The sequence below is a fragment of the Anguilla rostrata genome, chromosome 12 (genome assembly GCF_018555375.3).
Source record: "Anguilla rostrata isolate EN2019 chromosome 12, ASM1855537v3, whole genome shotgun sequence".
Classification (NCBI taxonomy): domain Eukaryota; kingdom Metazoa; phylum Chordata; class Actinopteri; order Anguilliformes; family Anguillidae; genus Anguilla; species Anguilla rostrata.
The window spans coordinates 302,447-314,507 of NC_057944.1; positions in this window are offsets into that span (position 1 = coordinate 302,447).

Sequence of the window (12,061 nt, forward strand, 5' to 3'; positions counted from 1 at the left end):
GTGGCTGGCTATAATTCCATTGTCCATTTATTGTCAACACCGGCACAATGAGATTTCAGGTTAGGTATATATATATTTCCAAGTGCCTTAATGTGCATTTAGACACGCCTTTCGCATTTTCCTGAAATGTTTCTGAACATGTTTCTGTTTCTAATTCATTGGACAGTGACACATTTTTTGTTATTTTGATTCTGTACTCTAGCACTTTTAGTTTGAAAGGATACAATGACAATGAGGTTGAAGTGCAGACTGTCAGCTTTAATCTGAGGGTATTTTCATACATATCGGATGAACCGTTTAGAAATTATAGAACCTTTTGTACATGGTCCCCCCGTTTTCGGGCATCAAGAAATAAATTTTAACATAATGTAGAATAAAGTAATCATTTTTAATTTTGGTTGCATATCCTTTGCGTGCAATGACTGCTTGAAGTCTGTGACGCATAGACATCACCAGACGCTGGGTATCTTCCCTGGTGATGTACTGCAGCCATCTTCAGTTCCTGCTTGTTTTGGGGATTTTTTGCCTTCAGTCTCCTCTTCAGCATGTAAAATGCATGTTCAATTGGATTCAGATCCGGTGATTGACTCGGCTAGTCAAGGATTTTCCACTTTTGGCTGTCAAAAACCCCTTCGTTGCAGTATGTTTTGGGTCATTGTCTTGTTGCATGATGAAATGCCGTCCAATGAGTTTGGAGGCATTTGGTTTTATCTGAGCAGATAAAATATTTCTGTAGACTTCAGAATTGATTGTTTTACTTCTGTCTGCAGTCACATCATCGATGAAGACAAGTGAGCCCATTGGCAGCCATACAGACCCAAGCCATAACACCCCCTCCACCATGTTTCACGGATGAGGTGGTATGCTTTGGATCATGGGCGTTGCCTTTTTTCCTCCACACTTGCTCTTTTCATCACTCTGGTACATCTTTGTCTCATCTGTCCACAGCAGTTTGTTCCAGAACTCTTGGGGCTCTTTTAGGTGCTTTTTAGCAAACTGTAATCTCACCTTTCTGTTCTTCAGGCTTATCAGTGCTTTGCATCTTGTAGTGTACCCTCTGTAGTCCTGCTGGTGTCTTCTACGTATGGTAGACACATCTACACCTGCATCCAGGAGAGTGTTTTTGATCTGTTGGGCTGTTGTCAGGGGGGGTTTTCTTCACCATACAGAGTATTCATCCACTACAGTGGTCTTCCTCGGTCTACTGGGTCTTTTGACATAATTGAGTTCACCAGTTGTTTTTTTCTTGTTAATGATGAACCAAACTGTTGACTTGGGCATGCCCAGGTTTTTTGCAATGTTCCTGATTGATTGATTTTCATCTCTGAGCCTTATAACGGCCAGCTTAATTTGCATCCACACTGCTGTCTTCCTCATGTTGTCACACCCCAACAACAATCTCCAAAGGCAATTGCAAAGTCTAGAATCAAGACTAGACATCAAAAGCTCTCTTCTGCATACACTAAGGACACAAATGAATACACCTGCCTAACGAAACACATCTGTGAAGCCAATTCACAAATACATGTAGTACCTTAAAATGGGGGGACCATGTACAAAAGGTGCTGTCATTTCTAAACGGTTCATCCGATATGGATGAAAATACTCTCAAATTAAATCTGACAGTCTGCACTTCAACTTCATTGTCATTGTATCCTTTCAAACTCAAAGTGCTAGAGTACAGAATCAAAATAACAAAAAATGTGTCACTGTCCAATGAATTATGGTGCTGACTGTATACCAGTCAGCTGAGGAAGACAAATTCCTCCAATGATTCGAGACAAAAATATCAGGAGCTGAAGTTCTAGCAGAAAAGACCTTTGAAGGTTGGGTGTTATTTCAAACGTTAAGATACTATTGCAAGATAACAGCTATCAGCATTAACTGGCGCACAAATCAATTGTAGGCTACTAACAAGTACTTGTAAAATAAAGTTCATAAATGTAGTTTATTTATAGAAGGTTTATAGTATCTTGTATTTTGTTGAGTAGCATGTAAAAATAATATTCTCACAAATGTAATTTAAAAGTGTTGAAATTCAGGGCCATGTGGCTTAAAATCCCATTTATTAACTGTTTATTTGCTGCCAATAATAACTATAAAATGGATATCGGTCAAGTTGTGGATTGGTATTTGCTGTTGTTGATGTCACATTGAAAAATGTTATTTAAATGGTAAAGATGAAATGATAAAATGGTGGCCAGCTAATGTTCACCTAGCAGCAAGCATGAAATAGCAGCTGGAAGCCACACCAGTACAGTAATGTACATAGCAAAAGCCCACATCAATACCCCTATCATAATGATCATAAGAATGAGTTTTTAAAAAGAAACCATCGACAGGGACTTGTTTATTTCGCAACATTCTTGCATAACACACTCATCTTAGGTTTTTTCCCCTCAGCAATAAGTACAGAGCCCTTCAGTATGTGCCAATGCACTTTGAACAGACAGGGATAGCACAGACCTGGTGGTCCTGTTCTGACATGTTAGCCAGAACACTGTGCCCTGCACACTACCTGCTAACATGCGTTTAGGCCTACCTGCCAATTCAACGAGATGAACTTCAACTGCTGTTGTTTTTTTCTGCTTTATACAAAGCTTTAATACGTGTATATTCATTCTTTTTAAACTTACAGAATGGGACGTTGTTGAGGCGTGGGAAGTTATAACAGAGAAATAGTGGGATTTGTTGGAAATGTGTATACAATGGACAAACAAAAATAAAGGAATATCGTGCTGTTGAAAGCTGTCAGTTCAACCAGGCATAAAATGGGACCCTGTTCATTTTATATGTTTTTCTTCTGACCTGAAGCCAAAATGGCTGAGGTATATGCCTTGATCAATCTTAACATCATGCATAGCACAACCACAAGACAGTGCGCCCAGTGTTTTTTTATGACTCAGTGTTATCAGCTTATCCATGGCCTTGTCTTCCATTAAAGATAGTATATCCACAGATAAGAAATGTCCATCACATAAACTGTCATGTTATCAATTCATCTGCTGAGCAAAGCAAGTTTTTCAGCCTTTTTGCCTCATGTGAGGTGTTGAGTTTGCACAGAGCCTTATGGACAGAGACACTGTACATATATACTGCATTGCATGACGGTTGTCCCAGTTCTATTGCCTGTGATACAATGCACAGGTAGTGCTTTGAAACATTGCTGTCAAAATATCAATCACAAGTCATATTTGCACACATTCATATCAGAGAATTACAGCCATAAATAAAAAAATAGAAGAACCCGTTCTGTACAGAATGTTCCATTAAACCACCACACTGAGTTCCATTGCTGGTTACGTTGGCTTTTCTGATGTCTTTGGCCCTGTTTTGATGCCATACTGTGGATGTCATGAGTGCATTACCATATGCTGAAGAATAGTGTGCAGACCACATGCTGTGGCTTGAATTACACATAGGTACACAGAAATGTGTCTGATAAAATTTGATAAATGAGTGTTCACATGCACAAAAGCACACAAGACCTCATCTTTGTCTTTGCCAGATGATGAAAAAAATTTCATGTGAGAATAATCTGTGGTCACGGTGTCATGGTTCTTTGTTTCTGTCTCTGTTTCCATGTTGGGCCGCCAGATGGCGGCACTTCTGTTTTGTGTCCTGCTCGTTTGTTTCTGATTGTGTCTCGTTGTTCCCACCCTGTCCTGGTTTGATTGTTAATTGTGCCCTCCTGTGTCTTGTTGGTTTTGAGTCTATTTAAGTCCTTTGTCTGCCTGACTCAGGTGCTGGTTCCTTGTTTTTCTGACTTTGTTTCTGCCTGCATTTGGTTTGTGTTTCTGCCTATGTGTTCTGCCTGCTTGTGTTCCGTCTGTCTGTGTTTCGTCTGCTTGTGTTTTGCCCTGCTTGATTTCTGCCTGGCTGTTTCAGTTTACAGTTTTCTGCCCTTGTTATGTGTTCCCAGTGTTTTGACTTTGAGTTTCTGTGCTTGAGTTTCTATGCTTGTGTTTTTAAGTTTTTTTTTTTTTTGAGTTTTCATTTATTGCCCCTCGTGGCCTTTCGTTTGTTCCTGTTTGTTTTTGTAATAAGTAAAATCTTTGCTTTGTTTCATTCACCTTTGAGTCTCCTTTTTACTCTGTGCTTGGGTCCAACCCGTCAAAACCCTGACACACAGTCTCCCTGAGAACAGGTCAGCAGTGACACAGGCCTTGACTGCTCATGACAGTAATTTCAGTCTTTTTGGCCCCAGGTTTAAAGACATAGTTGGACGCCATGTAGGTCATTAAGACTTTTGGGCCCGGACCGGCTATGCCCAAGATGAGGTAAAAAGGATTTCGCACTACTTGAATCAGCTCCAGTTTGGTATATGTGTAGTTTATAATGACTTGATGTATACGAAACACTTTTCAGTGCTGTCTAATTAGCTGCACCTGTCACTGCTACCAAGTAAGGATTGCTCTTACCTGTTATGGATGTCCGTGTACTGCTGATCACCCCCATTGCTTTGAGATTGCAAAAGTTTATTTTCAAAGATTTTCAATAATTTTGTATCTTCATTATCACTCACCAGAGCCTCTCCAACAAAGCTACCAGACTATGGACTTGAAAGCTTTGTAGTTGCCTTAGGCAACACCTAGTTTTATTTCCAGAAATGCAGTGCTGGTTTTCATACAGCACTTAAAAGCTTTGGCTCACACATTTTTGGTAATTCTATGCTTTTGTACAGCATGTGGCAATAAAGCTGTGAGTTCTTAAGCTATCCCCATTAATGAATGGGTGGAATATAGACATAGTTGGAGAGAGGGAGAGAACAAAAATGAAGGCTCTACTTACTATAGTACACTATATTTATGCAAGAATAACTGCATGCGCAACAATGTCATGCAATCATATTGCCGACTCTGTGTTTGACATTTAGTAGTTGGCACTACACTCACAAAACCAAGTGCCATTGTACACCTGTGGCAGCAGGTCAGGTTTAGAACTGACAAACATTTCTTATAAGAAAATAAACATTTTTAATAAATAAGAATATTATAGTTGCTGCCTGTCTTGACCAGGGCTCCCTTGAAAAAGAGATTCTTAATCTCAATGGGACCTTTCCTGGTTAAATAAAGGTTTAAATAAAAATCAAAAATCAAAAATCATTCAGCCCTGGGAGTTAATATATATATATATATATATATAAATTACCTTCCCAGGGCTGAATTATTATTATTATTATTTTTTTTAATTTAAACCTTTATTTAACCAGGGAAGGGTCCCATTGAGATTAAGAATCTCTTTTTCAAGGGAGCCCTGGTCAACACAGGCAGCAGCACAAAAATGTTGCAAATAAGACAAAACAGTACAACAAACAATTAGCACTACAATATAAAACAACCAACAACAATGTGCAATAAAAGCAACACATCTTTGGTCCGAAAGGTTCAACAGAACCCCAAAACAACAAAAAAGGAAGTGGTGAAGGAGCTGGAGGCATCAGGTACCAAAGTATCAACATCCACCATTAAGAGAATCCTATGTCTCCATGGCCTAAAAGGCTGTTGCGCAAGGAAGAAGCCCCTACTCCAAGGCCGGCATAAAAAAAGTCAAAATGAAGGTTGCAGGTAATCACCAGGATGAAGACCTAGCCTTTTGGAGGAGTGTTCCCTGGTCGGACAAAACAAAAATTGAACTGTTTGGCCATAATGATCAGCGCTATGTACAGTGGGCTCCAGAATTATTGGCACCCTTGATAAATAAGCACAAAAAATGGGTTAAAAAATGCTAAACTAAAAAATAATACAGTTATTGACATAAACTTTATTTTCCAACATGTGTAAACTAGTGTGCTTGATTAATGATTCATTGGAATCAACCAATGTCTCAAATTTTTTAAATAAATAAAAATATTTCCCCAAAAAACAAGTTCCACAATTATTGGCACCCCTGGTTTAATACTTTGTGAAAACACCCCTGGCAAAGACGACAGCCATGAATCTTTTCTTATAATTTGTGAAAAGGTTAGAGAACACATTTGGAGGGATTTTTGACCATTGCTCCATGTAGAACTTTTCAGAATCATTGATATCTTTGGGTTTGCGCTTAAATACCCCCCCCCCCCCCCCCTCTTCAGTTCAGACCACAGGTTTTTGATGGAATTTAAGTCTAGAGACTGAGATGGCCATTGGAAAACATGGATGTTGATTTCAGTTAAGCATTTCTGTTTAGATTTTGATGTATGCTTGGAGGCATTGTCCTGCTGGACAATCTACCTATGACTAAGTCCTAGCGTCTTAGCAAAGACAACCAAATTTTCTGCCAGAATTTCCTGGTACTTTGTTGAATTCATTGTGCCATTGATCTAAAATAGTGCCCCAGGACTACTGCCAGCAAAACATCTCCAAAATATCAATGACCCACCTCCATATTTGACCGTAGGTATGAGGTGCTTCTCCTGTATGCGTTCCTCTTTTGCCGCCAAACATGTCAATGGTGTGTATGGCCAAAACGTTCAATTTTGGTCATCTGACAATAGCACTCTCTTCCAGTCATAATTCCAATGAGGTTTGGCAAGCTCCAGATTCTTGGTTTTGTTTATTGTGCTCAGTAAGGGCTGTCTTCGTGCCACCCTTCCAAAGAGTTACTTGGTATGGAGGTGCCATTTTATGTTTTTTTAGACTTGTTGACCGCAAGAAACAAACCAATCTCTGCAATTCTTAAACAGTGATCCTTGGGTTATTAATGGCCTCCCTCACCATCTTCCTCACCGTCCGTGGGGACACCACGTGCCATTTTATGTTTTTTTAGACTTGTTGACCACAAGAAACAAACCAATCTCTGCAATTCTTAAACAGTGATCCTTGGGTTATTAATGGCCTCCCTCACCATCTTCCTCACCGTCCGTGGGGACACCATGCACTTGCTTCCTCTTACTGGCAAATTTGCAACCATTCCATATGTTTTACACCTTTTTATTATTGCCCTTACAGTGCTAAGTGGTATGTTTAACCGTGTATGTCTTTTTTTGTACCCATTACCAGACTTGTGATGGTAAATTACCATCGATCTCTTCTGAATTGACAGTTATTTGGCTTTTCTCATTCTGATGACAAAGGGATTTTGTATGCTTGTTACCTCATTTTTATTCTCTAGTGAAACTGGAAGTGATGGAATGACACAATATAGTTCCTTTAGACTGAGATGAACTAAATTAAGTAAAATTGTATTGACAATTTCATTTTGTTTGATTTTACTTACAATAATTGTTAGGGGTGCCAATAATTATGGCACCTATGCTCTTCAAATTAGATTACTTAATAAAAAAACATTGAAGCATGAGAGTAAATGTATTGAAATAAAAGTATATAGTTTTCCCATATGTTTGAACATAACATATACAGTCCCCTCCAAAAGTATTGGAACAGCAAGGCCAATTCCTTTGTTTTTGCAATACACTGAATACATTTGGGGTTGAGATAAAAAGATGAACATGAGACAAGAGTTCAGAATTTCAGCTTTTATTTATTTTATTTTATTTTTAGGTGAGCAAAAGTATTGGAACAGAAAGTATTTAAGTAAATGAAAGCAAATAACACTTAATATTTGGTAGCATATCTCTTGCTTGCAATAACTGCATCAAGCCTGCGACCCATTGATATCACCAAACTGTTGCATTCTTCTTTTGTGATGCTTTTCCAGGCTTTTACTGCAGCCTCTTTCAGTTGTTGTTTGTTTCGGAGGGGTTTTCCCTTCAATCTCCTCTTCAGGAGGTGAAATGCATGCTCAGTTGAGTTAAGGTCTGGTGATTGACTTGGCCAGTCTAAAACCTTCCACTTTTTCATGAATTACGGGCGACATAGACCAGGAGGTAAGACCGATTATCTGGCAGTCGGAGGGTTGCCGGTTCAAACCCCGCCCTGGGCATGTCGAAGTGTCCTTGAGCAAGACACCTAACCCCTAACCGCTCTGGCGAATGAGAGGCATCAATTGTAAAGTGCTATATAAATGCAGTCCATTTACCATTTTTCTCCCTAATGAAATCCTTTGTTGTGTTGGCAGTGTGTTTTGGGTCATTGTCTTGCTGCATGATGAAGTTCCTCCCAATTAGTTTGGATGCATTTCTCCATAAGTTGGCAGACAGAATGTTTTTGTAGACTTCTGAATTCATCCTGCTGCTACCATCATGAGTTACATCATCAATAAAGATTAGTGAGCCCACTCCAGAAGCAGCCATGCAAGCCCAAGCCATGACACTTCCTCCACCGTGCTTCACACATGAGCCTATATGTTTTGGATCATGAGCAGATCCCTTCTTTCTCCACACTTTGGCCTTTCCATTACTTTGGTAGAGGTTAATCTTGGTCTCATCCGTCCATAAAACTTTGTTCCAGAACTTTTGTGGCTCATCTCTATACTTCTTTGCAAATTGTAATCTCGTCTTCCGATTCTTACTACTGATGAGTGGTTTGCATCTTGTGGTATAGCCTCTATATTGCTGCCCTTCTTCGAACAGTTGATTGAGATACCTTCACCCCTGTCCTGTGGAGATTGTTTGTGATATCACTGACTGATGTTTTGAAGTTTTTCTTCACAGCTTTCACAATGTTTTTGTCATCAACTGCTGTTGTTTTCCATGGTCGACCTGTTCGATATCTGTTGCTCAGTACGCCAGCGGTTTCTTTCTTTTTCAGGACATTCCAAGTTGTCGTACAAGCTATCCCCAATGCTTGTGCAATGGCTCTGATCGATTTCCCCTCTTTTCTAAGCTTGCTTTTCTCCCAAAGACAGCTCTCTGGTCTTCATGTTAGTTTATCTTTTATAACACAAATGCAGTTTTCACAGGCAAAACCCAAGGCTAAAACCAAGAGTAGACATTCAGAACTATTTATTGTTTAACCAATCAATCTAACAGGACACATCGGGGCAACAAGAAACACCTGTCAGTCACATGTTCCAATACTTTTGCTCACCTAAAAATTGGGTTGTCTGATACAAAAGGTGATATGTTCTAAGTTGTTTAACAAACCTAGATAAAAATACCATGAAATAAAAGCTGAAATTCGGATCTGTCATCTCATGTACATCTTTTGACCTCAAACTCAATTGTCTTCAGTGTATAGCATAAACAAAGGAATTGACCTTGCTGTTCCAATACTTTCGGAGGGGACTGTAGATTATTATCTGTGACATTTATTATATGCAGCCTTTTTTCTTCATTTATGTTAAGGGTGCCAATAAGTCTGGAGCCCACTGTATGTACACTTTTGGCCTCAACTGTATATATAATCTTATTTCTTCCAATGGTTCCCAGCCAATTGCAAGTGAGGGCACTTTGGAAATTACTGCACCAAAGTGGCATGCTTTCAAACATTGTTCCAAGTAATATATTCCCAAACTGAAACTTAAAGAATATCACAGCTGCCTTTTGCATGTGATTTTACCCATCCCTGGATTAGACAAACACAACTGATGTGATGTTTGTCATGCCTCTGGAACAGCAAATGATCTTAAGCAATAATCTCCTGTATGGATTTTCAAAGTAGATACAAAAGGAACATACTGGTGATAATACTGTCTTTAATTACACAGAGATTCGTTGAGTGGTGACAGTAATGCATAGATGATAATTCAGTGTGGACGTACCCAAACAGACTCCATGTTGTTTCAGGGGGCATTCTTCTGCAACCTGGTGCTGCTCTACATGATGAAGAAGAGTACATTCTACAGAGAGAGTAAATTTGAATCTGCCAAGTATGAGTCCGTAATATCACATTTACACACTGGTAATTCATGCAATCAGAGCACACTCTACTTTCACACTTATTTCATAGTGAAACAGGTGAAATAATAGGAGATTTTGTCTGCTATGAAATGACTTGATAGGGAAGGAGGACACACACCTAAATATATACAGTATAGTGAGGTGCTGTCTAACGGAGCAATCATAAAACGAGAAATATAGTCTCACTTTCTTCTGTAATAAATTACTTGGGAGCATAATAGTGTGCGACAATCTTTTTACTCAATTAAATGACGCCCATGCATTTTTTTGCACATATATTTAAGCCACAATATTAAAAGTGTGAGTAAAAGTGTGTGAGAGTCTCTCTCTCTCTTTCTCTCTCACCCAATAAAACCCCCTGGAGTTATCTGGAATTCCTGCATCTCCCTGTGTCCAGCTCTGCTGTCCCTACCAGGCTGACCACATGTGTCACACACACTTAACACAACACAACCTAACCCAACACAACCCAACCCAACCTAATCCAACCCAACCCAACACAACCTAACCTAATCCAACCCAAACCAACCTAACTCAACCCAACACAACAAAACCTGACCCAACCCAACCTGACCTGACCTAACCTAACCCAACCTAACCTAACCTAACCCAACACAACCTAACCAAACCTAATCCAACCTAACCCAACACAACAAAACACAACACAATGAGAACAGGCCATTCAAAACAAAGCAGTCCACCACTGCCACCTGTTCTTCCAGAGATCAACATAGAAAAGTATGAGTATATTCTGATGGATTAATCTGCTGGCAAGAAAACTGCAATACTTTCTTATAGAGTAGACTTTTTATCTTCTTTATCCAGGCTCATTTGAAATGAGAAGAGTGCACTCAGTAGAGTTCAGATCTCCGCCAGGCGTGTTAGCTTTGCTGATGCAACAATAGAGGCTATACAATCAATGCAACCAGACAAATGCAATATTACAAGTTTTTACCATGTGCCACAGAAAATCCCGAAAATACTGATTCAGTGAAGTAACGCTAAAGGTGGTGACATGTTAGCTAATTTAATTCATATCAGCCATGATGTGTTAGACAGAGCTAATGTTGACGTTGTAGTCTGGCACTTTCATTTCAAATGTGGACAGGAACAATCTGGACAGGAACAATTCCAAAAGACCAGCGATGTAAAATATCAATTTTAACGCGAAAATGGCAACAAAATAATTGCCACAGATTCAAACATTAATGTACCCCGTTAGATGGGGGATTATTTTGTTGACATTTTAACATTGAAATTGACATTTTACATTGCTGGTCTTTCATTCCAAATGGAAGCAGTTGTTGATCAACTGCGGCCCCTACTGGCCGGTTAGGAGGAGTAAAGAGTTAGCAGTCAATGTATTTCAATGGACAATGATGGAAACAAATTCAAATAAAACACTTGTCGTTGACTGATTTGCAAAATATTCGAGAATTCAGGTCCTTAGCCTGCTGTCAGCATGCACAACAAGTATTAGGCTGATCGGCCCTGTAGTATGCGAGATTAGCTGCAGACAGATACACAAACATACACACACACACACACACACACACACACACACGCAGACACGCGACCAAAGGCATAATCCCCTCCAGGCTCTCGCCTGCCGGAAATAATGAGTCTTAATATCAGTATCCAAGGCCTTAAAAAGGCCAGAATATCTTGCAGAAAGAGTTGTAGTGATCCAAAGCAGAACACCATTTCAAAAAATGATACAAAACAAAATATGTATAATAAATATGCACAATGTTCTAAAGCAGCTAATTTGGCCACACAGCAGCACAAATCCAGCATCTGTTCAGAAAACCTGTGTTCATATTATTTTATTTAAGTATAACGTTGTACACTGAAATCAGGACATACAACACTTGGTGTAAATAAATCTAAAATCTATAAAAACAGCACTACAGCATCAAAGTCTGTACTGGTAATATATGACTGTTGATTGTTGTTTTTCTTGGGTGTTCTTGGATAAGCACAGGTAGAACCTTTACCTGTTCACTTAAAGAATTACCAAGAGAAGCCAAGAGACTTTTTGTACACTACTATTACTATTCACTATTAAGACAGACTTTAATACATTATTAATATTGAAAGCATGTTGTGGGTCAACAGTAGCTCTGAACTGTCTGCTGAGATGATTCCAAAGCAATGCAGAGTACATCTGTGTTCTGGTATTAAAGCTTGCAGGTACTGTTTGTATTGTGCCACAAAATGTGACACAGCAGGGAAGTCTGCTCTTACTGCTAGGCCTTCATTTTACAGTGCAACCCCCCAAAATATTCAGGCTTCATAAGAACCACACCTGGTTACGAGGCCAACAGCCCCTAACAA